At 33.5% G+C, this 25785-nt stretch overlaps 1 protein-coding gene across 3 annotated transcripts in view; it reads left to right on the forward strand.

The window, feature by feature from the left end:
• Window positions 1-14290: 14290 nt before the first annotated feature.
• Window positions 14291-25785, forward strand: part of LOC145243687 (solute carrier organic anion transporter family member 4A1-like) — a 357257-nt gene continuing 345762 nt past the window's right edge. Inside the window, exon 1 of one of the 3 annotated variants that reach the window (XM_080106745.1) lies at window positions 14291-14657. The gene's annotated coding sequence lies outside the window, so the exon portion shown is untranslated. The remainder of the gene's footprint in view (window positions 14658-25785) is intronic. The other 2 variants (XM_080106746.1, XM_080106744.1) reach the window with 2 other exon arrangements.

A 25785-nucleotide genomic window follows, 5' to 3' on the forward strand; every position in this document is an offset into this window, starting at 1 on the left:
AGAATTGCTTTTTCTAAATCGAACCCCTTTTCCCCACCTTTCCTTTAGAGAATGGTTACAAACACCCTTTCTTTCCTCCTCCTAGAGCTTATCTCTATCAAATTTTAACCCTCATTTGCACTGAGGTTTTTACTTATTATCAAATTAGGAGTGATTAGTCATTCCATGTTGAACAATGATTGGCGGCGACCCTTACCCTTGACCCCCATTCTAAGTTGTCAGTCTTAATCAGCTAAGGATCTCTGGATCTCTTCATACCTCTCAACAGAGGTTTTAAAAACAACCTTTCATGTTAACAGATATATAACGACAATGAGATAAAAACAATTCTTATTTGTTTTTTTTCTTTCTGACAAAATCTCATAGACATTTCTGTTTTGTCCCAATCAGATATTAACACCCCCTCTTCTGCCCTCTCTTCCTCTATCCCGTCCGGTCAAACACCCCTCTCACCGCAATATGCACCTCACTGCATGCATTCATGAAACCAATAGTGCCATATATATAAATATATATATATATATATATATATATATATATATATATATATATATATATATATATATATATATATGAGCAAATACTTAAAAGGACATGTTAAAAACACTTTGAAATGAGTTAAAAACATATTTAATCTGAAAAGGAAACACTAGATAAATGGATAGTCCTTAATCCGCGTAGTTTCCACGAAATACTTTCCTTCTCATCAGAGAGTAGGAATTAGCAAAATGCGGGATCAGATTTTGCATGCAGAAGTATTTGATGAAGCAACAAGTAAGTCAAAGATCTTACTTGAAAACAAAAAAAGTGAAGCAGAGAGAATATAGTGAAGAAAAAGGTGATTACACATGAATGGATAGTCTGGTGGAAAATAAAAAATCCAGTGATGGTAAAATCCAAATATAAATTTCAAGAAAGTTAAAAGAATTTCCATTTGTACAAGTAAAATCCTAGGAAATCCCATATTTGGAAAAAGATGGTCCATAATAATCCAAAGGCAGAAATCCATGGAATAATTCACAAAACTGTGTACAAGGAATAAAGAAAAGATTCCAATAATATTAATAAAAGAAAAATAAGGTATGCTTCCGAGACAAAAATATAAATAAGAAAGATCAGGGAAGAGAGAGAAGGGAAAAAATGATAAAGTTAAATATAAAATATAAAATAAAATAAAGGGAAACAAAAGTCAAAATGACCCAGACAGGAAATGTTAAAGGCGCGAAAAAATATATAGGGCAAAATAATATAGGTCAACTGAAATATACAGGTCATCAATTAAAAATGTCAGCAAGAGTTGTGAGACAAAACTAAATGGATAATAAATAAATAAATTAATTAATTAATTAATAATAGAAAATAAAGAATAAATAAAAAAATAAAAAATAAAAATAAAAAAAAAACTAAATAAAAATTATTTAAAAGGATGGGATAGCCGGTATCTGCAAATTCAAGAAAAAAAGTAAATGCATATAGTAAAATATAAGTAAATATACATACAGGATATGAAAGTGTGGGTAGATTGATATATTAGATAGATAGGAAAGTTTAAAAATAAAGCAGAAAATGCAGATAAATAACCGGCCATGCAAAGAAGAGATAAAGAATTAAAATAAAGGATTATTAAATTATAAAGTATTAAAAAGTATGTAGAAAAACGATAAAGTTAAAGAAAGATTTTTTTATATCTATATAAAGGGTAAAAGTAATAACTATGTAATTTCAAAATTGCCATAATTAAATTTGGACTTATGTTTACAGAAAGAGATCAGCTCATTTTTAGAATTTATTATATTGTTACTTTGAAGGGAAGTAATTAAAGTTATAGCTACGGTTGTGCAGAGGCGACATGGCTTAGAGCCTGGAGTATAAGACTTAACTTTTTTATGATAGTCCATTTGATTGAAAAGGGGATATTGTTAGAGTTAAGTTTTTTAATTAAAGTGGTTAGAGAAGTTTCTTGGTTATTATTAGAATTATGGTTGTTAAAAGAAGAAATGTGGTTTGATATTCTTTTCTTAATTATTGTTAGAAGTAGCGCCGATATATGTGTGTACTTTATTAAAAGCTTGAGGTCTGATATTAATATTAATTTGCTGATTTGTATTAGTTAAATAGTTTGAATTTTGTTCATAGTGTTCAACAAATGGTGTGACAATGTTTGTATGGGGACTATTTTGGAGGGGATAATAAGTGTTGTTAATATTAGGATGGCTGTTAGGAGAAACAGATACCGGCAATCTCATCCTTTTAAATAATTTTTATTTAGTTTTTTTTTCTTTATTTTCTATTTATTAATTAATTAATTAATTTATTTATTTATTTATTATCCATTTAGTTTCGTTTAACAACTCTTGCTGACATTTTTAATTGACAAACTGTCCTTTTCAGTTGACCTATATTATTTGGCCCTATGTATTTTTTCGCGCCTTTAAAATTTCCTGTCTGGGTCATTTTGACTTTTGTTTCCCTTTATTTTATTTTATATTTTATATTTAACTTTATCATTTTCCCTCTCTCTCTCTCTCTTCCCTGATCTTTCTTATTCATATTTTGTCTCGGAAGTAGAATGAAAAGCATATCTTATTTTTCTTTTATTAATATTATTGGAATCTTTTCTTTATTCCTTGTACACAGTTTTGTGAATTATTCCATGGATTTCTGCCTTTGGATTATTATGGACCATCTTTTTCCAAATATGGGATTTCCTAGGATTTTACTTGTACAAATGGAAATTCTTTTAACTTTCTTGAAATTTATATTTGGATTTTACCATCACTGGATTTTTTATTTTCCACCAGACTATCCATTCATGTGTAATCACCTTTTTCTTCACTATATTCTCTCTGCTTCACTTTTTTTGTTTTCAAGTAAGATCTTTGATTACTTGTTTCATCAAATACTTCTGCAAATTATAAGTTCTATCTCCTATTTGGTTTTATCGAGCTTTTACATCTGGCTGAGATAATTTTATAAATATTAATTCTTTAATATTCATAATATACTTTAATTTTTCCATCTTTGATCATTTTGGTAAATTTAATTGTAACTTTTATTATATATATATATATATATATATATATATATATATATATATATATATATATATATATATATACATGTTCTACGCAATAATACAAAATTAAAGAATCATGCATCAAAATAAAAAAAAATAGTAAAATACAAGCATCTAATAAGAAACGAAACATAAAAAACTGCATAAATAAGTAATTAATTAGCCGTCGTTTTTCAAATAGATGTGCAAATTAGTTAACTTTCATGTAGTCGTTCGCATATCTATTGATTAAGTGTACTAAGAAGTTCGTTTAATAATTTTTAAATAGAAAAAATAGGATTTTAATAGCAGTGTCAGAGCAAAATAAAACCTCAACTTTGTAGTTATAGAAATAGATTTCGGTAATTAACTTATAATTTTCAGCAAACTTATGAAATTCTTGTTTTGTAACGAACCGGTATATATATATATATATATATATATATATATATATATATATATATATATATATATATATATATATATATATATATATATATACATACATGCATATATATACATATCTATATACATATACATATATATGCATATACATATATATATCCATATATATTTATATATATACATATATACATATATATATACATATACACATATACATATATAAATATGCATATACATATATATATATACATATATATATATATATATACATATATATACATATACATATATATACACACACACACACACACATATATATATATATAAGAGCAAACAGTTGATAAAATATGTTAAAAAACACTTTGAAAAGGAGTTAAATACATATTTAATCTGAAAAGGAAACACTTGATAAGTGCATAGTCCTTAATCCGCGTAGTTTCGAAGAAATACTTTCCTTCACATCAGAGGTTAGGAATTAGCACAATGCGGGATCGGATTTTGCATACAAAAGTATTTGATAAAACAACAAGTAAGTCAAAGATCTTACTTGATAACAAAAAGTGAAGCAGAGGGAATATGGTGAAGAAAAAGGTGATTACACGTGAATTGGATTTCAGCCTTTTGGATTTTTTTTGGACCATCTTCCAATTACGTGATTTCCTTGGATTTTACTTGTGCGAATGGGAATTCAATTAACTTTCTTGGATTTATATTTTTGGATTTTACCGCCATTGAATAATTTACCTTTCACCAGATTATTCATTCACATGTAATCACCTTTTTCTTCACCATATTCCCTCTGCTTCACTTTTTGTTATCAAGTAAGATATTTTGTTATTAACTGTTTGCTCTTATTATAAGCTCTATCTCCTATTTGGTTTTATCGAGCTTTTATATCTGGTTGAGATTATAAATATTAAAGAATTAATATTTATAATATACTTAGTTTTATACCATCTTGGATCATTTTGGTAAATTTAACTGTAATTTTATTTTATTTTATATATATATATATATATAATTATATATATATATATATATATAATTATATATATATATATATATAATTATATATATATATATATATATAATTATATATATATATATATATAATTATATATATATATATATATAATTATATATATATATATATATAATTATATATATATATATATATATATATATATATATGAAAATCATGCTCAATTATGAACTCGAATAATTAGGTTCAATTTGAAAAGTACTTTTACTTTTTTAACTCTGTTTTATCGTTGTCGTATTCCCACGAATCGAAACATGCTGTTCCTACAGAAATCTTTTGCTGTTTTTGGTGAACCCTATATATGTCGTACACCTTACCTCTCGATGTAACCTTGTCACAAAACGGACTAAAATCCCTTGTAAGTGTGAAATCTATTTGTCGTTAGCTTTCAACTCTTCAGCCTCAATCTGACATGTGTGTATTCTTATAGAATGTGAACTAAAACAGACTTTGGTCGAATTAAACCTAAAAACTTATGTAAGAATTGGGTTATGGTTGCCTTAGAGTTAGTTTAGGGTAAAGTAAAGGTTGTGGTTAAAAAGAAGAGTCCACTTTAAATTCGTTACGATAAATATGCACGTAAGATATTAACAAAGAGGATGTATAGGCGCAGCTTATTTTGCCTGCATTTTACCATTTTGAAATCACCTACATAATAATGTCTCTTTTGTCAGCAGTTTTATTTACGAGGGGCGTGCCCCTGACTCACTTCCAGTTATCTGATCTAGCTGAAATTTTGTGTGTGAAATGATTTATATCTCTACGAGTTATGTGGCAAATTACAACTCTGAACTAATTGTGGTTTCTGTTTTACAGGTGTTTGAACTGGGTCAGGTGTGAAATGGAGCCTGTTGAATGTCGAGCAGTGATCCGGGTTTTGTATTTTACAGGAGCCTATTATGCTTAACTTTTGAGGAAATTAAGGGAAGCTATCAAAATCAAGAGGCGGGGCAAGATCAGCAAAGGTACCCTCCTCCTGCAGGACAACGCTCCGGTCCACAGCTCGTATGTCGCCAGATCAGAAGTACGGGCGTGTGGTTATGAAATCCTTCCCCATTCGCCCTACTCTCCTGACCTTGCACCCTCTGACATTCACCTCTTCCTAGTCATGAAGTTGTTTTTGAAAGGAAAGCGTTTCCCAGATGATGCAGCCTTGATTTCTGAAGTCACGTCGTGGTGGGAGGACCAACCTGGGGTGTTCTACAAAAACGGTCTTCAGAGCTGCATCAAACGATGGGGGGGGGGAATGTATAACTCTGGGTGGTTTCTATGTAGAGAAAGACTAATAACTGTGCCAAGTTTCGTAGCTCTACTTCTATGATGAGAGTTAGGGGCATTACTTATTGCATGCCCCTCGTAGATAAAAATCGAGAATAGTTACCAGTCGAAAAATCGCAAACAAAAATGAAGAGAAAGTAATTCATAGCAAACGCATTTTAATTAAACATCTGCAATTTTACTTCCTTTCTGTCAACCTTTAATCGGGTCCTTAATTACTTGCATCCCTCTGAGACTAAAGTAAGACACAATTATATGTACGCGTGTAAGTTGGACGGAGTTATCTATGTACCAAAAAGAAGAAAGTCTGGATTCGGTGACAAACATTTAAATTACACGAGAGGATAGAACAGGTGCTACACTTTCATTCCAGATTGTCAAATATAATTAAACAGATGAGAATTCATCTGTTTAATTATATTTTTGTGTTTCCGTTGTTCTGACGTCCATTTTATCTTGGAGTTTGTTTTCAGATTTTATTTTTAAATAAGTTTCGTCATAAATAAGCACCATAAGTCATTTTCAATTCGTTAGTTTAAAGGCTTAAACTTGTTTTCAAATGTCTGATTCGAATAATTTCACTTTAATGGAGGAGGGTCATTGAACGATTTTTATTCATAATAAATAAAGTTAAGTTTCAGTGTAAATAAAATCGTGTTCTTTTCTTGTCGTTATAAATGCATTTTATAGTAAAAAATGCACGACGAAACAACGAAACATGTATTTTTAATGCATGCACAACTTCCACAGATCTTGCTTATTAGGACTTCGGGCATAACGTAATTTTTCAGTGGCCAGGCTTAAAAATATTTACTTAAATTGCGTTTAGATCCGGCTCAGGCGGATCTCTCTCTCTCTCTCTCTCTCTCTCTCTCTCCCTTCCTCTCTCTCTCTCTCACACACACACACACACACACACATACCCTCTTTCTCACACACAGCGAACGTACGATGAACTCTATAATAACAAACAATGTGTATTTATTTATATTAAATATATATTTAGCGAATCAATAACTCCTAATGGTTAAGTATTTAGAGGAAGGGACAAAAAGAGCAAGTCCGAGAAGCCCACTCCTCACTATTTAAACTGAATTCGCAGAAATGCTTCACGTGATTTTCATAATGAGATGTTTTCTTTCATTTTCTTTCATTTTCTTTCATTTTCTTTCATTTTCTGCGTTCATCATTCTATACAGATTTATACGGTTTTTCTGTTTTTCATTCAAGTTAATATTTTTCTATTTTATCGTTACCAAAAGCTCATTATTTTCTATAAATATAAGTGTCAACACACACGAAGCATAATGTTTCTGTCTGTTATTTTGTATCAAACGTGTACATTTTAAATCAAACGCGTTTCGCAATGAATATCCTATTTTTAAATTAAGCGATTTTTCTAATCATCGTGTATTATTAAGATTTTTGTAGTAGTTTTTTTTCTGGAATTAAATGACTCCATTCCTATGGCTCTAGATCTCTTCATGAAATACAGCGTTCCAGTGTTCATTTACGGTTCTCCCTAAACGTGAGTTAGTAAGGCATTATAGAACCCCCCCCATTGGTCATTTAACGATTTGGATTTTTTCAGACTAGTGAATGTTATTCTCACAACGTTTCGACCAATGTAAGCTCTGACTGTGGTCGGTTATATTTGGTCGAAATCGGGAAAATAAAGGGAATTTCGAACAGAACTCGTTATTCAATCCACGAATATAGTTTTCTCTCAATTAATGATCGGTAAAAGTTTTAAATAATTTGTGATTCTCAGTATCGCATGTCCTGCGGATTGAACCCTGAACAGCAAATTGTCACTTAGAACTGATTATTACTTAGCATTCAAGAGGAAAACAGTCATCCGAATATTACAAATTATAAATCCTCATCTAAAAGATTTCGAAATATAAGTATATGCTATCTTATATTTAGTGAGTCTTTTCTTTGTCTCATACGGATCCAGGTAAAAATTAATCTGATGTCAAGTTATCCTGATAAATTTCTGTACACTCGAGGGTGGTGTCTAATAAGCATTCCAACGTTTTTTTTGTTTTTTGTTTTTTTGTTTTTTTCAATTTTCTTTTCTCTTCGTTTTTGCTAGGGATAGAGAATACTGCGAAACGTTTGACATTCAACCGCTATTTCAGAATCTATAACTGAGAGATATCGTTTAAATCAAAATACGTTTGGAATGTTGCTTCCATTTTGTTTTCTATTTATTTCCTTTAGTTAGAGAGAACGAAGATTAGAAAGTTATAAAAAACGAAGATCAGAAAGTTATAAAAAACGAAGATCAGAAAGTTATAGAAAACGAAGATCAGAAAGTTATAAAGAACGAAGATTAGAAAGTTATAAAGAACGAAGATTAGAAAGTTATAGAGAACGAAGATTAGAAAGTTATAAAGAACGAAGATCAGAAAGTTATAGAGAACGAATATTAGAAAGTTATAAAGAACGAAGATTAGAAAGTTATAAATAACGAAGATCAGAAAGTTATAAAGAACGAAGATCAGAAAGTTATAAAGAACGAAGATCAGAAAGTTATAGAGAACGAAGATTAGAAAGTAATAGAGAACGAAGATTAGAAAGTTATAAAGAACGAAGATCAGAAAGTTATAGAGAAGGAAGATTAGAAAGTTATAGAGAACGAAGATTAGAAAGTTATAAAGAACGAACATCAGAAAGTTATAGAGAACGAAGATCAGAAAGTTATAGAGAACGAAGATTTGAAAGTTATAGAGAAGGAAGATTAGAAAGTTATAAAGAACGAAGATCAGAAAGTTATAGAGAACGAAGATTAGAAAGTTATAAAGAACGAAGATCAGAAAGTTATAAAGAACGAAGATTAGAAAGTTATAGAGAACGAACATTAGAAAGTTATAAAGAACGAAGATCAGAAAGTTATAGAGAACGAAGATTAGAAAGTTATAGAGAACGAAGATTAGAAAGTTATAAAGGACGAAAATTAGAAAGTTATAGAGAACGAAGATTAGAAAGTTATAAGGAACGGAGATCAGAAAGTTATAAATAACGAAGATAAGAAAGTTATAAAGAACGAAGATCAGAAATTTACGGAGAACGAAGATTAGAAAGTTATAAAGAACGAACATCAGAAAGTTATAGAGAAGGAAGATTAGAAAGTTATAAAGAACGAAGATCATAAAGTTATAGAGAACGAAGATTAGAAAGTTATAAAGAACGAAAATTAGAAAGTTATAAAGAACGAAGATCAGAAAGTTATAAAGAACGAAGACCAGAAAGTTATAAAGAACGAAAATTAGAAAGTTATAAAGAACGAAGATCAGAAAGTTATAGAGAACGAAGAACAGAAAGTTATAGAGAACGAAGATCAGAAAGTTATAGAAAACGAAGATCAGAAAGTTATAAAGAACGAAGATCAGAAAGTTATAAAGAACGAAGATCAGAAAGTTATAGAGAACGAAGATCAGAAAGTTATAAAGAACGGAGATCAGAAAGTTATAGAGAACGAAGATCAGAAAGTTATAGAGAACGAAGATCAGAAAGTTATAAAGAACGAAGATCAGAAAGTTATAGAGAACGAAAATTAGAAAGTTATAGAGAACGAAGATCAGAAAGTTATAAAGAACGAAGATCAGAAAGTTATAAAGAACGAAGATCAGAAAGTTATAAAGAACGAAAATTAGAAAGTTACAGAGAACGAAGATCAGAATGTTATAAAGAACGAAAATTAGAAAGTTATAAAGAACGAAGATCAGAAAGTTATAGAGAACGAAAATTAGAAAGTTATAAAGAACGAAGATCAGAAAGTTATAGAGAAGAAGATTAGAAAGTTATAAAGAACGAAGATCAGAAAGTTATAGAGAACGAAGATTAGAAAGTTATAGAGAACGAAGATCAGAAAGTTATAGAGAACGAAGATTAGAAAGTTATAAAGAACGAACATCAGAAAGTTATAGAGAAGGAAGATTAGAAAGTTATAAAGAACGAAGATCAGAAAGTTATAGAGAACGAAGATTAGAAAGTTATAAAGAATGAACATCAGAAAGTTATGAAGAACGAAGATCAGAAAGTTATAAAGAACGAAGACCAGAAAGTTATAAAGAACGAAAATTAGAAAAGTATAAGGAACGAAGATCAGAAAGTTATAAAGAACGAAGATCAGAAAGTTATAAAGAACGAAGATCAGAATGTTATAGAAAACGAAGATCAGAAAGTTATAAAAAACGAAGATCAGAAAGTTATAAAGAACGAAGATCAGAAAGTTATAAAGAACAAAGATCAGAAAGTTATAAAGAACGAAGATCAGAAAGTTATAGAGAACGAAGATCAGAAATTTATAAAGAACGAAGATCAGAAAGTTATAAAGAACGAAGATCAGAAAGTTATAGAGAACGAAAATTAGAAAGTTATAAAGAACGAAGATCAGACAGTTATAAAGAACGAAGATCAAAAAGTTATAGAGAACGAAGATTAGAAAGTTATAGAGAACGAAGATCAGAATGTTATAAAGAACGAAAATTAGAAAGTTATAAAGAACGAAGATCAGAAAGTTATAGAGAACGAAAATTAGAAAGTTATAGAGAACGAAGATCAGAAAGTTATAGAGAACGAAGATCAGAAAGTTATAAAGAACGAAGATCAGAAAGTTATAGAGAACGAAGATCAGAAAGTTATAAAGAACGAAGATCAGAAAGTTATAAAGAACGAAGATCAGAAAGTTATAGAGAACGAAGATCAGAAAGTTATAAAGAACGAAGATCAGAATGTTATAAAGAACGAAGATTAGAAAGTTATAGAGAACGAGGATTAGAAAGTTATAAAGAACGAAGATCAGAAAGTTATAGAGAACGAGGATTAGAAAGTTATAAAGAACGAAAATTAGAAAGTTATAAAGAACAAAAATTAGAAAGTTATAAAGAACGAACATCAGAGAGTTATAAAGAACGAAGATTAGAAAGTTATAGAGAACGAAGATCGGAAAGTTATAAAGAACGAAGATCAGAAAGTTATAGAGAACGAATATCAGAAATTTTTAAAGAACGAAAATTAGAAAATTATAGGGAACCAAGTTCAGAAAGTTATAGAGAACGAAGATCAGAAAGTTATAAAGATTGAAGCTCAGAAAGTTATAGAGAACGAAGATGAGAAAGTTATAGGGAACGAAAATCAAAAAGTTATAAAGAACGAAGATCAGAAAGTTATAAAGAACGGAGATCAGAAAGTAACGCATGCTCTCCGTGCCTGAAAAATACATGAAAAATACATGAAAAATACATTAAAAATGCATGAAAAATACCACTATATTTTCTGTTGCGTATTTTTAATTCAACCGTTTTTGGTCTTCCATGCATCTATTTTAGAAGTTCTGTTCATATACTTTCATATTATACTATGGATTAAGAATTGTTATATTTATCCACATCTTGAAATAAGAATTAGCCATTTTATTTACTAGTGATTCCCACATATCAAGATTTAAAGGCACTCGATTAAAGATTAATAAAACGGCCTTATTTTCAGGTGATAGACGGGAAACACGATAGGAGTATAAATTAGGATAGAAACCGACCAAATTGTAATCAAATGGGAAGCAGTCCCTAAGTAATGTATATCCAGAGTAGTAGCTCTTACAAATAAGCTTTGTCTATGGAAATGCCGCCTGGGGGTAGGCATATGGAGAGAAAAATAAAAGTCACTTTCCGTTATGGTAGAAGTTTTTTCCTGTGGTTAATGTCTTACACGGGAGAAACAAATTTGGGAGCTCAGCCGAGTACTTTCACTTGAAATAACGATAAAATAGAGAAATACCAGCAACGTTTTTCCCCCGCGCAAAGAAGGTGTAGGCTGGAGTAGCGATCAGCCACACAAAATTTGGAAGTCGATTTGTCAATACAGGAAAGAGTGCTCCTCCCCACATGTGACAACAAATGTTCGTGGATTTTTATATATTACGAAATATGTCGCATATTCCCCATCTGTTATGCAATCGAATCTTTTTTTATTTAAATAAATTATTAGTATGTCCTTGACGTGTCCACCAAGTTTATTTGCTCGATTATCTCCAAGATAATCTATCAAAATCTGAAGATGGTGATTACAGCAAGAAATCAGGAACATGAATAGAAAACAGTTATGGAATAGTTATTAGTCATTTGCATGTCATGTGCAGGTGTCATTATCATTTCAAAGCGATAAAACGAAGATAAATGGGCGTTCGTGGTTGATATTTGGTGGACAAGTCAGACATACACTGAAGTTTATTTGTATTGAATAGGGTTGGACTGCAGAAACGTTTTTGTAATAGAACCGCTGACGTGTGTACAACAGCAGCTGCAACAGCATCTCACATATGCAAATGACCAAGCCATGACGTGGGATGACGTCATGGCTGAAGCAAAGAAAGAAAAGAAAAACTTAAAAAAACACATGGGAGGCAAGAGCGCTTTGGAGGGAAATGTGAGTATGTGTGAGTGCAAGAGGAACATTTTAAAGTAGATGCAATCCGAACTTTGAACAAAAAATTGTTGAACGACCGTGCACGTGGGGTGAGCTGCAAACATTGCAGCGGAAAAAACACGTGGCGGCGACCGGGGTGAGGCCGGCATATCGATGCAGGAGAAAATATCGCACGTTTTTGACCCGACACGTTTTATTAATTACATAAGGAATTAAAAGAGTTTTCAAAACAAGATGCAATACGTTGTTTCGAAAGTACCATAAATAAACCGTTTTTTTTATGTTAATTGTAAAAAAAAACGAGTCGAATTTATTTCCCTTGTTTCTTTGCGAGATATTCATAAACAACGTTTACTCCAAGAGTAAAAATGCAACAATAATGTTACAGACATAAAATAAAATACATATCAAGTGCGCTTGAAAGCCAAATCACAACGTAATATTAGGAAAATAAATATTTTACTTGTTTGAAATTTATCACAAATATATTTCAGAGGTATACTCCGTCTTCATTGAAATATATCAAATAATACGTTGGAATTCTTTTTTTTTTACAAAATATAAATGAAAAAAGAAATAAAAATGTAATTTTGATAAAAATGGTAAAAATTAAAAAGTCAGACAAACTATACACAAACATTTTATACAGATTTATTTACTTATGTTCTTGTTTTTAGATTTTTTTGTTTTGTTGTGTTTTTGTTTTTATTTTTTTCCTTTTCTTTTATTTCACCGGCGCGGGTTTTAATAAATTTTTGTAAAAAAAAAAAAAAAATTGTCATGGAGAGGTATCTAATGGAGCCACTGATGTGTGTGTGTAAGCAGCAGCGGCAGTTCACATATGCAAATGAGCAACCCGGTACAACGTGACGTTACAGTAGAGAAAGAATGGAAGAAAAGCGGAGAGAAAAAAAGAAAAACTATGTGGGCGACCAGATAACTAGGAAGCACCAGTCTGTGCGAGAGGACGTTTTTTGCAATGCGTTGTGTGGAAAAGTACCACGAAGAAATATTTTTTTATTTCAACTACAAAAATAGTTGGGTTGAATTTCATTTTTCTTTCTATTATTTCTATTGCGAGACTTTCATATGCAACGTGTGGATCCCAGTGAAGATATAACAACGTTACATTTTATTAACGAGTCATCGGTTGCCATTGGGAGAGAGGGGCTCAGTCTATAGGTTTTGGTTTTAGTAGCTGAGATTCAAATTTAAATAATTTATACTTCTGAATCTGTTTGATCCAAGAGGCTATGGCCACTCTAAAGTATTTCCCCCTTGAAATGGGGAGAGATATGTTTATTAGCTATCGCCTGGACACTTTGATAATTGTCTCATCAGTAAGAGGTGTAGTTCTGAGTGAGCAAGTTACCAGTGATAAAATGTTATCCTGCACACCCCGTTTCTGCTGTCAAAATAACCACTGCACATTAGAAATCATTTATTTGCTAATATTACTATTGTTTATATAATGAAATTAAGTACAAGGCCATAAAAATGTAGGGCCAATGGGGGCCTTTCGTCATTCCTGGTCAGAAGTGATAAAAGTGTCCATCCTAATTTTAACTAGAATTGTGTTAGCTACCAAAATACCACATTTACTCTATGGGTCGTCGTACTTAAGATGAGTTCAATATTTTAGTCAATTTAAGTGAGTTGATGATGGGCATACACCTGCTTCGAAGGGGGACAGAAACACGTATCCAGTTACAAAAAATAGCCCATAGCATTCCCAAATGGATTACGTAGCTCCGGGCCATATAAAAAGAAAACTACCAACACTCTTAAAGGAGAAAATGTCCTTCTACGAAAGAAGGAGGTAAAGTTTAGGTGTATGATCTTTTGTAATGGAGCAGATACTTCACTTTGTTCCTAGTCTAAAGGTCGGATAAATATAACTGCGTCAGCCTACCTTTAGATTTTAAAAAAGGCAATATTTGAAAAACCCACCACGCCTTCGCTATAGTCGACGTCTTCACACCGCCCATCACTCTCCGCAAACACCAGCAGCAGCAACAAAAGTTACACAACTGGGCGGTGGTTACCCCATCACACACACACACACACACACACACACACACACACACACACACACACTCCCCCTCCCTCCGTCCCTCTCTCTCTCTCTCTCTCTCTCTCTCTCTCTCTCTCTCTCTCTTCCTGTGGCTACTATCACTGCTGGTTTTTACACACAAACGCACACACAAACACACATAGTGAACGTATTTATACTTTTAAAAGTAAGATACTTTCGTTTTTAGCAAGTCCGCGTGGCAAAATATAATAATAATAAAAATGGAGAAATAAGTTTTATCAGGAAATTCACAAGGATTACAATTTATAAGAAATACCAAAAAATATCAAGTAAAAAAAAAAACTTTATGGCAATTGGATATATTGATTAACATCTTTTTAGTGAACGAGGAAGAGATTTAGTGAAAGGTAAGTTTAGTTTTTACCTATGTTATTTACTTACGTTAAATACACTTGCGCGTATATTCTTTGAAACTTTCAGGGAGTGGGGGGGGCAGTAAAGCACATATTTATCTGTACGTAATTTACAGTGTACGTTTGTTTTATATTGTGTTTAGTTTCGTACTCTAACGGCATATCAACGCTACGCTGCGGTTTATTTTAATAATAATACTCACGATAAAATTATTCACCATAATAATAATATCGGTTGAGTATAATTACTTGAATACAAGTTCGACCAAAACAATGCATATTACCATTGAGGCCATGAAGCCATTGCTGCAGACGGAGTTTTATGAAGCATGGTGATTTTTGCTACGGTCGAGGACACACGAAGCAAGGAGAGAATTCCAAAGACAAGCGGTTGGTTCGCTCGAAAAAAAACTATTAGAGAAAAATATTTTTTGGCATCCAGAGACATTTATAAAGAAAGGGTGATATTTCCCTACTAGTCCCGTTGGGGCCGGGTATTTTCATTAAGGACATACAAATGCAATACGTTCACCGGGCCAAATTCCGTATAAAAACTAGCATAAGACTGCAACAGTGCAACACTGCGGCGATGCGATAAAGGTTGAAGTTATTATGAGACCTGTGAGATTTTTAATTCTTTTTAGTACCATGTCTAAGATGGGGGAGGTATTATTATTATTATTATTATTATTATTATTATTATTATTATTATTAACAACAACAACAACAACAACAACAACAACTCACTAGCAGTCTTTCACAGGTCTTCATCAGTGATTGTCCGGCGGTATATTCAGTACTCTCCACCTCTTTGGATAACTATAAATAACTTTGTGCTATCGCAACAGCCGCTTGCAATGAATGTTTCGCTGACAAAGGGTAATGGTTTTTCGAAGATTTTTGGTAGAATAATACATTTGAAGGCTCCAGAACCCTTCACAATCATCGAGTTGATGGCTGTTTAGTGTCCTCTCCTCGTTTTTTCAAATTCTCTTCGACTCTTCATATTTTATTTATTTCGTGTCAAGGATTATGTCTTTTGGAGAGGGGTGCGCAATTTATAAAAGTTTTTTTTTTCCTGTTTCTTTCTGTTCACTTATTGTCGTTGTTGTCTGGTTACTATGGGTTTCATACGTGTCACTACCAGTGATCATTCATTGGCCTCATCAAGTGACGTTACTTTGTTGTCTTAAGGACAACAGGTTTCCTTTTATTCCCAATATTGTCCGCCTCTTTCAATAAATATTGCAAATTATTTTGCGTTTTCACAATATCCGTTTACTATTTATTTATACCTAGCAACGTGTCTTAGTCTTCTATGGAATTTAAGTCACCTCGAATTCTAGTATTTCCTGAACTACTCCAGTGGAAGTCCGATTAGTGCTCTTCCTATACGATCTTTCTATACAACCCTTTTGCGTGATATAAGCCGAGACAGGTGACAGCAAACGGGCGTTTTGAAGGAATGCGTGAATTTCAGTTAATGGCATTTTTGTTTGTCTCACTTCTTTTGGTTCGTGCGATTTTTTCCCTATTTTTATTGAACTATGGCTTAATATGGCGTAATCGTTTGTTATTATGTGGGTTAGTTTCTGAATTTTATTGAAGATTATTATTACTAATTAGGAGTTTCCACACAGCCATCACCAAAACATGTTTTTGGGGAAAAGTCTGTGGTTTTCCTTGGAGTTCGAGTGACAGCAATCTTCCCAGATTTTGATTATTCACTACATCTTTCGATTCGAGTTGCCTTCAATAAGTTTCCAGACTTTTTTTCGTATGGGCACTTTTATTGATAGTACACACATGAAACTTTTATTGATAATACACACATGAAACTTTTATTGATAATACACACATGAAACTTTTATTGATAATACACACATGAAACTTTTATTGATAATACACACGTGAAACTTTTATTGATAATACACACATGAAACTTTTATTGATAATACACACATGAAACTTTTATTGATAGTACATACATAAAACTTTTATTGATAGTACACACATGAAACTTTTATTGATAGTACACACATGAAACTTTTATTGATAGTACACACATGAAACTTTTATTGATTGTACACACATGAAACTTTTATTGATAATACACACATGAAACTTTTATTGATAGTACACACATGAAACTTTTATTGATAATACACACATGAAACTTTTATTGATAGTACACACATGAAACTTTTATTGATAGTACACACATGAAACTTTTATTGATAGTACACACATGAAACTTTTATTGATAGTACACACATGAAACTTTTATTGATAATACACACATGAAACTTTTATTGATAGTACACACATGAAACTTTTATTGATAATACACACATGAAACTTTTATTGATAATACACACATAAAACTTTTATTGATAATACACACATGAAACTTTTATTGATAGTACACACATGAAACTTTTATTGATTGTACACACATGAAACTTTAATATATAGTACACACATGAAACTTTTATTGATAATACACACATGAAACTTTTATTGATAGTACACACATGAAACTTTTATTGATAGTACACACATGAAACTTTAGTCTCTTTCAAAGTAATCTCATCCAGCTGCTGTTGTCGTACCGTTCTAACAACTTCTGGAAGTCCTCTTGTATGAGCATGTCAATGACTATCGTCACAGCTTCTTTCATCCCCTCAATTGTCTCATAACGACAGCGTCTAATGTTTCCTTGAGCTTAAGGAATAAACAAAAGTCACAGGACGCAAGGTCTGTACGATAGGAAGGATGAGGAACTGTCGATACTTATCTTTGTCAAATAGTCTGTGGACTGGTGCCTTGCCATGGTGGAAATGTGACTGACCCGATTTGAAGAGTGATAGCCTCTTCCGACTGAATCTCTTTCTGAACTCCTTTAAAACCTCAACATAGTATTCCTTGTTGATTGTCTGGCCAGTGGGAACCCAGTGCATATAGCTCATGGCCGTGCTGTTAAAAAAATAGGTCATCATAAGTTTCTGAGTTTATTTGCTATGTGTTGCCTTCTTTGGTCTGGGAGAACCAGCATGATTCCACGAGGAACTCTATTTCTTGATCTCTGGGCCATAGCAGTTGATCCAGCTTTTATCGCAGGTCATCATAGCATCAACATTTTTTTTTTTACATAGGCGTCACCACATTATCAAGGCCAAGAGGCCACTCAAGGATAAGGGTTAAAGAGTGTACAGTAGAAATTGGACAATATAGTAATCATTAGTAATGAAAATTTGGTAAATTTGATAACTTATATGGAGCGGCTCATCAAGAACTTATTTACGTTAGACTTGAACACAACCATATTGTAGTCAGCCGGAAAGCAGGAAAACGGAAGACAATTCCACAGGCGTGCAGTTCTAAGAAAGAAGCTTTGTTCATGGAATCTACGTTTAGGTTTAGGCACAAATAAAGAGTGGGGGGAATTATTGATAGTGTTTACAGCTAGACGAGTGTTTCTTGTGAAAGTTTGGCGAGGAGGGACCATAGATTGAAGCTCAGTCGAACACTTTCCATGAAAATAACGATACATCAGAGACAAACTCGCAACATCTCTTCTGTGAGATAGAGGTTGCAAGGAGGAGAAAAGGACATCTCCTACGAGGCTACGAAGTCTATTTTGAACTTTATCAAGGCAGGACAAGTCCTTTCTAGCAGCTCCTGCCCAGATGTGGCAACAGTATTCCATCCTTGGACGTACCTGGCTCTTATATAGATAGAGAATAGCATCATCAGTGAGATATTTACCGGATCGATAGAAAGATCCCACCATTTTTCCAGCGGTCTTGGCAACAGATTTAATGTACGTGTTCCATTTAAGATCAGGAGTGATGGTCAAGCCCAGAAGCTTGTCAAAACTAGAGGCTTCCTGAAGACGAGAGCCATTCATTTCAATTGATGCCAGATGTGGCTCAGAATGTTGATGATGTAAAGAGAGAAGCTTGGTTTTAGATGCATTAAAAGTAACCAGCCACTCCGTACCCCATTGTACTACGTGCTCAAGATCAGAGGAGAGAGAATTGGAGAGAACTTGGTCGTTTACTGTCTTAGATGTGCTACCATAAATGGTAGTGTCGTCAGTATAAATGTCTACAAATGATGTAAGGATGTGATTTGGAAGATCATTAATGTAGATCGGGAAAAGAGTTGGGCCCAGGATAGACCACTGAGGGACACCGGCATTAATACTGTGAGCTTCTGATTTTTGCCCCTCAACTACTACTCTTATGAACCTATCAGAAAGAAATGATTTAATAATTGAGAAGACTTTTCCAGCTATACCATAGCTAGCGATCTTATGAAGTAAACCTTTATTCCATACCCTATCAAAGGCTTTAGATATGTCAAGAGCAATTGCCCTAGAAAGATTGCCGCCTTCGAGAGATTTGCTAATCCTATGCGATATAACTGTAAGCACATCTGCTGTAGATCTAGCAGAACGGAAACCATATTGAGTGTCACTAAGAAGGTTATTTTTGTTGAGATGGTTGATTACTTCTGTATTTAACACAGATTCTAGCAACTTACTCATGACGCACAGGAGACTTATTGGCCTGTACTGAGAGGGGGATGAGCGATCGCCTGAATTCTTAAATACAGGGCATACTGATGAAATTTTCCAGGGAGATGGGAAACTATTCTCCTTAAGACAACGTTTAAACAGTTTTGTAAGTATGGGCGCTAGTTCAGGTTGAAGTTTTTTGAGTACTATAATTGGAATACCGTCAGGGCCAGTTGCTTTACTGGAATCAAGGTTTTTGATTAGCTTGGCAACATCACGTACAGATATACGTATATCACATAGCGTGTTTTCTGATACAGGAGGAAATATTGGGGGTTGGCGGCCTTGGTCGCAAAGGGTAGAATTAGCTGCAAAGTTCTTGACAAAGAGTTTGGCTTTGTCTGATGCTGACGAGATTACCTCAGGTCCATTGATAATAGTTGGGATAGAGCACACGCTTCTGTTCAGGATTCTGTTTGCTATTTGCCAAAACTGGTGGGAACCAAGCCGCTGCTCAGCTACTTTGGACTTAACCGATTGAGAATACAACTCTCTTGCAACGTCTGTGAGATCTGAATTGATCTCTTCGACCATCTGCTTGCTGTAATAACAACGTCTTTCTTTCTGGTCTCTGAGCACCCTTGGGACAAACTTCGCGCAAATCTTCCGCAACTTCAGTTTCTTTCGAATAATTTGTACAGTTCCCACACTGACATCAAACTGTGCACTTATTGTCTCGTTAGACACACGACGGGCTTTATTCATAAAATTCTTTATTTGGCCAATCAATTCTGATATTCTAGCTTCATTATCCCTCACAGACTCCATGCCTTCCTTGAATTTCTTATGCCACTCAAAATTTGATGCTCGCTTTATGCAAGATGGTCCAAAAGCAGCCAGGAGCATTCTATACGTTTCTGTGTCATTTTTCCAGATTTTAAAACAAAATTTTATTGCATATTGTTCTTCTAAAAAGTCGTCAAGTCCGGATTGCATTTTGGCAATTCACCAGTTGTGACAATCAGGCTTTAGTAGGGTGTATTCCAATTCTTGCTGTAGCTGTTCATTTGAATTTGAAATCATAAAAAAAATTGGTCATCAATCTCATAAAATATATAGCAATAACATACCGAAATTTCAAGAGTCTACCACCGTTTTAAATCACTGTACAAAAAAAGTATGGAAAAATTAGTTTGCATTATCGCAATAGCCGTTTACCATTAATTTTTCGATAGTAACAACTATTGGTATTCACTGAAATTTGGGTGGCAATAAGCCTTCCCAAGCTCCCAGTCCTTTTGTGTACCCCCGATTTTGCTTTCTATTGGCAAACCGGGTACTTTTTGCTGATTGCTTGATTCTTGCCGAATTAATTTTTATGCTGGACAATTTCATTTGAATAATAATTCATGAACACAACCCTAACCCATTAATTATATATCCTCCCATGTAAAATATTTACAACCTGAACCTGCTTGGTTTGAACAACATCGGAGAACTTTCCTTTCTCTTCGTCTTTCTATTCTCCTTTTCTTTCTCTCTCTCTCTCTCTCTCTCTCTCTCTCTCTCTCTCTCTGCCACCTCTCTATCTCTCTCTTTCCTAAAAACTAAACGAAATGAACAAAACATATTATTTGTAAACGAAGCTGAATCCCAGCCGACATCAAGTCTAATGTAAATAAATACTTGTTGAGCTGGAGGTGGGGTTGGGTGACAATTCCTTTTAAAGAACTCTCTTTATTTACCCGACTGTTTTCAATCTTCATAAAGTGGCCTTCGTCGTTCAGTTGAAGACATCTTTAATCTTAACAAGCGGTGACTTATAAGTAAAATAAAAAAAATAATAAATAAACCAACCATATTTCTAAATCGAAACAGCATTTTCAAATTTTTGCAACAGTTTACCCTTTTCTGTGATTGAAAATGGGGGGGGGTAGCACCACGTATGCCACTTGTAAATGCCTACAAAATCATAATGAAGGTTAAATTTAAGCAAAATAATCTTTAAATAAAAGAATACCACTAGCAGGTGTAATGTAAACAAATTGACGCTCTTCATGCAGACCCATCTGTTGGACGCCTAGTAAATTAGTATTGCGACAGGCGAATTATCAAATTATCTCCCATCATTTTGTGCGGATTATAAAATATCAGAAAGATCGACCTGTAATAGAAAACCAAACTCTGAGGAGTTACCGGTTGAGATCAAAGTGTACTAGCCATTCTCAAATCTGATCCTGACAATTTTAGTTCCCCCCTAATTAGGCAGTGTTGCAGAAAGAGTAGAATGTTCTGATGATCAGGATAGTTGACGGGCACTGCCTCACGTATTATTCGCATTAAACCACCATACGTACCATCGGTTATAAGCGTGACAAAAAAGGAAATTCTTTCAGAATTGCTTAAAAACGAAGAGACTAGCGAACACACACACACACACACACACACACACACACACACACACACACACACACACACATACACACACACACTCACACGAGCGCGTGCATGAACAGTAAAAACGAATTGGAATGTGTATATTTATGTCAGTGGGTTATCACACTTTTCCAATTGTTACCTCGGCAATTTATTACAAGTTATGCGACATTTTTAAAAGATTTAGATCAGTTTATATATATATATATATATATATATATATATATATATATATATATATATATATATATATATATATATATATATGCATATGTTCACAGACACTATATATATATATATATATATATATATATATATAGTGTCTGTGAACATATGCATATATATATATATATATATATATATATATGCGAGATGTATGTGCGTGTGTGTGCGTGTGTGGATTTAAAAATAGCATTTAAATCAAGGTTCAAAAATACGAGTTCACATAGATTTTTTTCATCTGAATATTATGCTCTGAATGTTGTTCTCAAATTATCGGGAAATAAGCATATAAATAGAATATCTATTTTTACAAATCTTTGTTCAAACTTGAAAAATATGTTTGTGTTTCCTATGTTTTGAACTGTATATATACATGTGATCAGATACATAAATACATTCGAATAAATTGGAAGATACTATTTATAAAAGGCTTTATATCCATTCATTTTATTCCTATATAGTCAGAGAGAGAGAGAGAGAGAGAGAGAGAGAGCGAGAGAGGGGGGAGAGAGAGAATGTTTGAAAATCGATGGCAAAAACTCGGAATTATGTTCTGAATAATAAACAAAATATTGCTTCTCATTCTCATTGTAGACAACATGTGCGATCGTGCACAGTTATTTCCACAACTAGGATAATCAACACTTATTGACAGCATTTTAGCTAAGCTACGTATTCGGCTGGTGTTTCCAAATACATCAACAAAACGATAAATAAATGGCGACTAATAAATATAAGTCATAAGGCTCAGAATAAGTGTTTCTGCGCCATGGTAGATATTTGTTGCCAGCTTGGAAGAGTCGGTCGACATCATGTGAATATTGATCCGTTTTATATCTGGTATGAGAAAACAGCAGACCAAATCCATATAAAATATATAAGCGTAAACGAAAGACTAGGTAAAAAAATTAATTAACCACACACGCAAATAGATTAGAGAACTTGAATGCCTATTAGACACTATCCTTAAGTGTCTAAGGTCTCTCTGTACAGGGGTTTGCCAGAACAGCTTGGCATGAGGATACAGTTTCCCTAGAAGTAAACCCTGACCAAATATATATATATTTTTTTTAATTACATTTTCACCCCAAACAAGGCAAATTGCCACTTTGGTGTAGGGGGCTACTATCAGGGGCAACAACTACTGGGGTACTATGTAGGGATTTGGGCAGCAAGATGTCGGTTCACGTTACACTTGAACTTCTGTACGTCAGTACTGTTAAAGGAGCAGGGACCTGGAATGGAATTCCAAAGTCTAACGGTTCTGGGGAAGAAACTATTGGAGTAGAAACATCTTTTACATCTAGGGATCTCTACAGTGTGGGCGTGGGATTTAGCAGCCTGTTGGGTTTGTCGAGGGTGCTCACGTCGTGGGGGCACAAGTGCTTGCAGTTCGTCAGAGCATTCACCATTAAAATACTTGTAGAACAGGCAGAGGGATGCAGCATTTCGCCGATGGGACAGAGGCTGAAGCTTAGATGCCAGTTCAGGACCTATCAGGTTTGCGACTCTCTTTTGAACCTTGTCAAGGAGCGAGAGATTAGTAGCAGATGCACCAGCCCAAATGTGACAGCAATACTCCATACATGGGCGAATGGTGGCCTTAAAGAGGTACAGGATACTTTCGGGTGTTAGTAGTTGTCTAGCACGGTAAAGAGAGCCCACCTTTCTTGCAGCGGCCCCGGCAATGCCTTCAATGTAATTGTTCCAACTCATGTTTCCTGTGAACGTTAGACCAAGGAGTTTGAAAGATGTACTCTTAGATAAAGAGTCGTTGGTCATTGCTATAGGTGGTAGAGAGGGTTTCTTGTAATTATTGAATGAAACTAGTTTAATCTTGGCGGCATTGAACGTGACCAACCATTTTTGTTCCCATTCCACTACAGATTGGAGGTATTCCTCTAGTGTTTCTGCCATGTCTTTAGAAATGTGTTCATTCGTCTTCCTGTCGTATCTGTTATAGAGTGTAGTGTCATCAGCATATACACCCATCTCAGAGGCAATTCAAAATCACATTCAAACCCCAAATTCAAATAAGATCTCATCACTATGACTAACTTACATTAGCTTTTACGAGGAAGGGTGCACCTTCTCCAAGTGGTGTTCCCTCAAATAACAGTACGAAACTAGATCAATTCTAGTCCTGGAATAAAGTAAGACAAAGAGACCAAATCGAAAGATGTACTACAACATATGAAAATGGTGAATTGAGGAGAGGAAAATTATGTTTTCCATTTCTTTACTAACTCAGTGTTTCATAGATAAAGAACTTTAATGGATCATTCGAATATATATCTCATACAGAGTTCAAGTGTAAGCCCCAGGTAGGAATGGAGGCCCCTTGATTTCTGAGAACTTCGACTGAAGTAAAATAAAGCAAAAAGTAAACGAAAGCAAAGAAACATTTCACATGAAGTAACTGAATTCTAACTTATGACATTCATTTAAACACTCGAGGTAAATTGGTTGGAATGTTTTACAGGAGAAACCAGAGATTAGAGTTCAGTCGATCACCTAACATGAAAATAAGGATAATGTAGAGAAAGACATGCAATGTCTCTTCTATGAGAAAACAGCTTCAGGGAAGAGAAGATGACTGCCCTCATTAGATTTCGAAGTCGACTTTATAATCTATTTAGAAAGGGTGATCTGAGAAATATCTCCCCATATGTTGTCATAGTACTCAATATTAGAAGCTGCAACTGTGTATATACATCGTGATTGAAAAGTGACTCCCTTCATGCAAACCAATCAATTGAGCTCCTACGACGGGGGATTATCAATTTCTCTCGCGTCATTTTGATAATCGCTTTTACTTTATTTCTAAATTGTAATTCTTACATAAATTAATATGATAGGATAGTGTATTTTCCACATTTACGTATGATATTTCCAGTTATTGACTATGATGTAGTAATAATAATTATGTTGCCTGCAGGAGGCTTGACTCGGAAGAGGCGTTTTCGGAGGATTAAACCGCTCTTAAATACTATCCTTATAATATCTGGATATATATTCTCTGAATATTTCCAGACAAACCTTTCATATATGGTAGACAAACTGTGGCAAGATTTCGGTTATGTTTGATCCAGATTTCTAGTTCATGTCTTACTCGTTTAATGTTTCTTTTGGGTTATTTACATCTTCTTGGAATATTTGGCGTTACTACATATTGCCTGTGCTCGATGTTGTAGGAAACAGACAATTTCTTTCATTACATTGTATGGATTGTCAGAATTAAAGTCGAGGCATTATTCAATGAAGGTTGAATTTATATGTGAAGATGACCTGCACCCTGCTCAATATGTGTATCAACACATATATACGACGACATATATGCCTTTTCTATGTTGCACTGTATAGTAGTTCATTTGATCCAGCAATGTTTGAACATCCTCCCACTAAGGCCAGAGTATGAACATTTAAATCATATATCGCCGCCATATCGATGACTTAGTTTTGTGGTTCTTAATGTTCTTTTTTTAATATTTTATATACACAGTTTCTAATAATCGGGACAATGGGTATCCAGATCTCTTTCCTGTTTGTATAAGTCACTTTCTGTCTTTAAGTAGTTTGTTTCTACACAGAAAATGAACATTTCCATCAGATTGTATATCAAGACACAAGGGTTCTCCCAGAAAGGGATATGAAGCTAACTTATCTCGTGTCACAGCCAGTCTGATTAGTATAACATTTTGTGAACACTTTTTCTATAAGGTGGAAACGAATAGGAGTGTTATAGATGTTTTTTACAAAGTGAGCGAAATCCTTGACGTACGATGGTGATACATCTTTCGAAATGAAGTACAAAAATTACAAATAAAATAATCCAAATCTATCGGTGTAAATCCCAGTATCTGCATGTGTTTGGGAGTCATATTTGTGGGTTTCTTTATAGAAATAAGGATTACAGATTCGATATAACATCTAAAAGTGTAT

The sequence above is a fragment of the Euprymna scolopes genome, chromosome 22 (assembly GCF_053919585.1).
Source record: "Euprymna scolopes isolate OS-2025 chromosome 22, ASM5391958v1, whole genome shotgun sequence".
Taxonomy (NCBI): Eukaryota; Metazoa; Mollusca; class Cephalopoda; order Sepiida; family Sepiolidae; genus Euprymna; species Euprymna scolopes.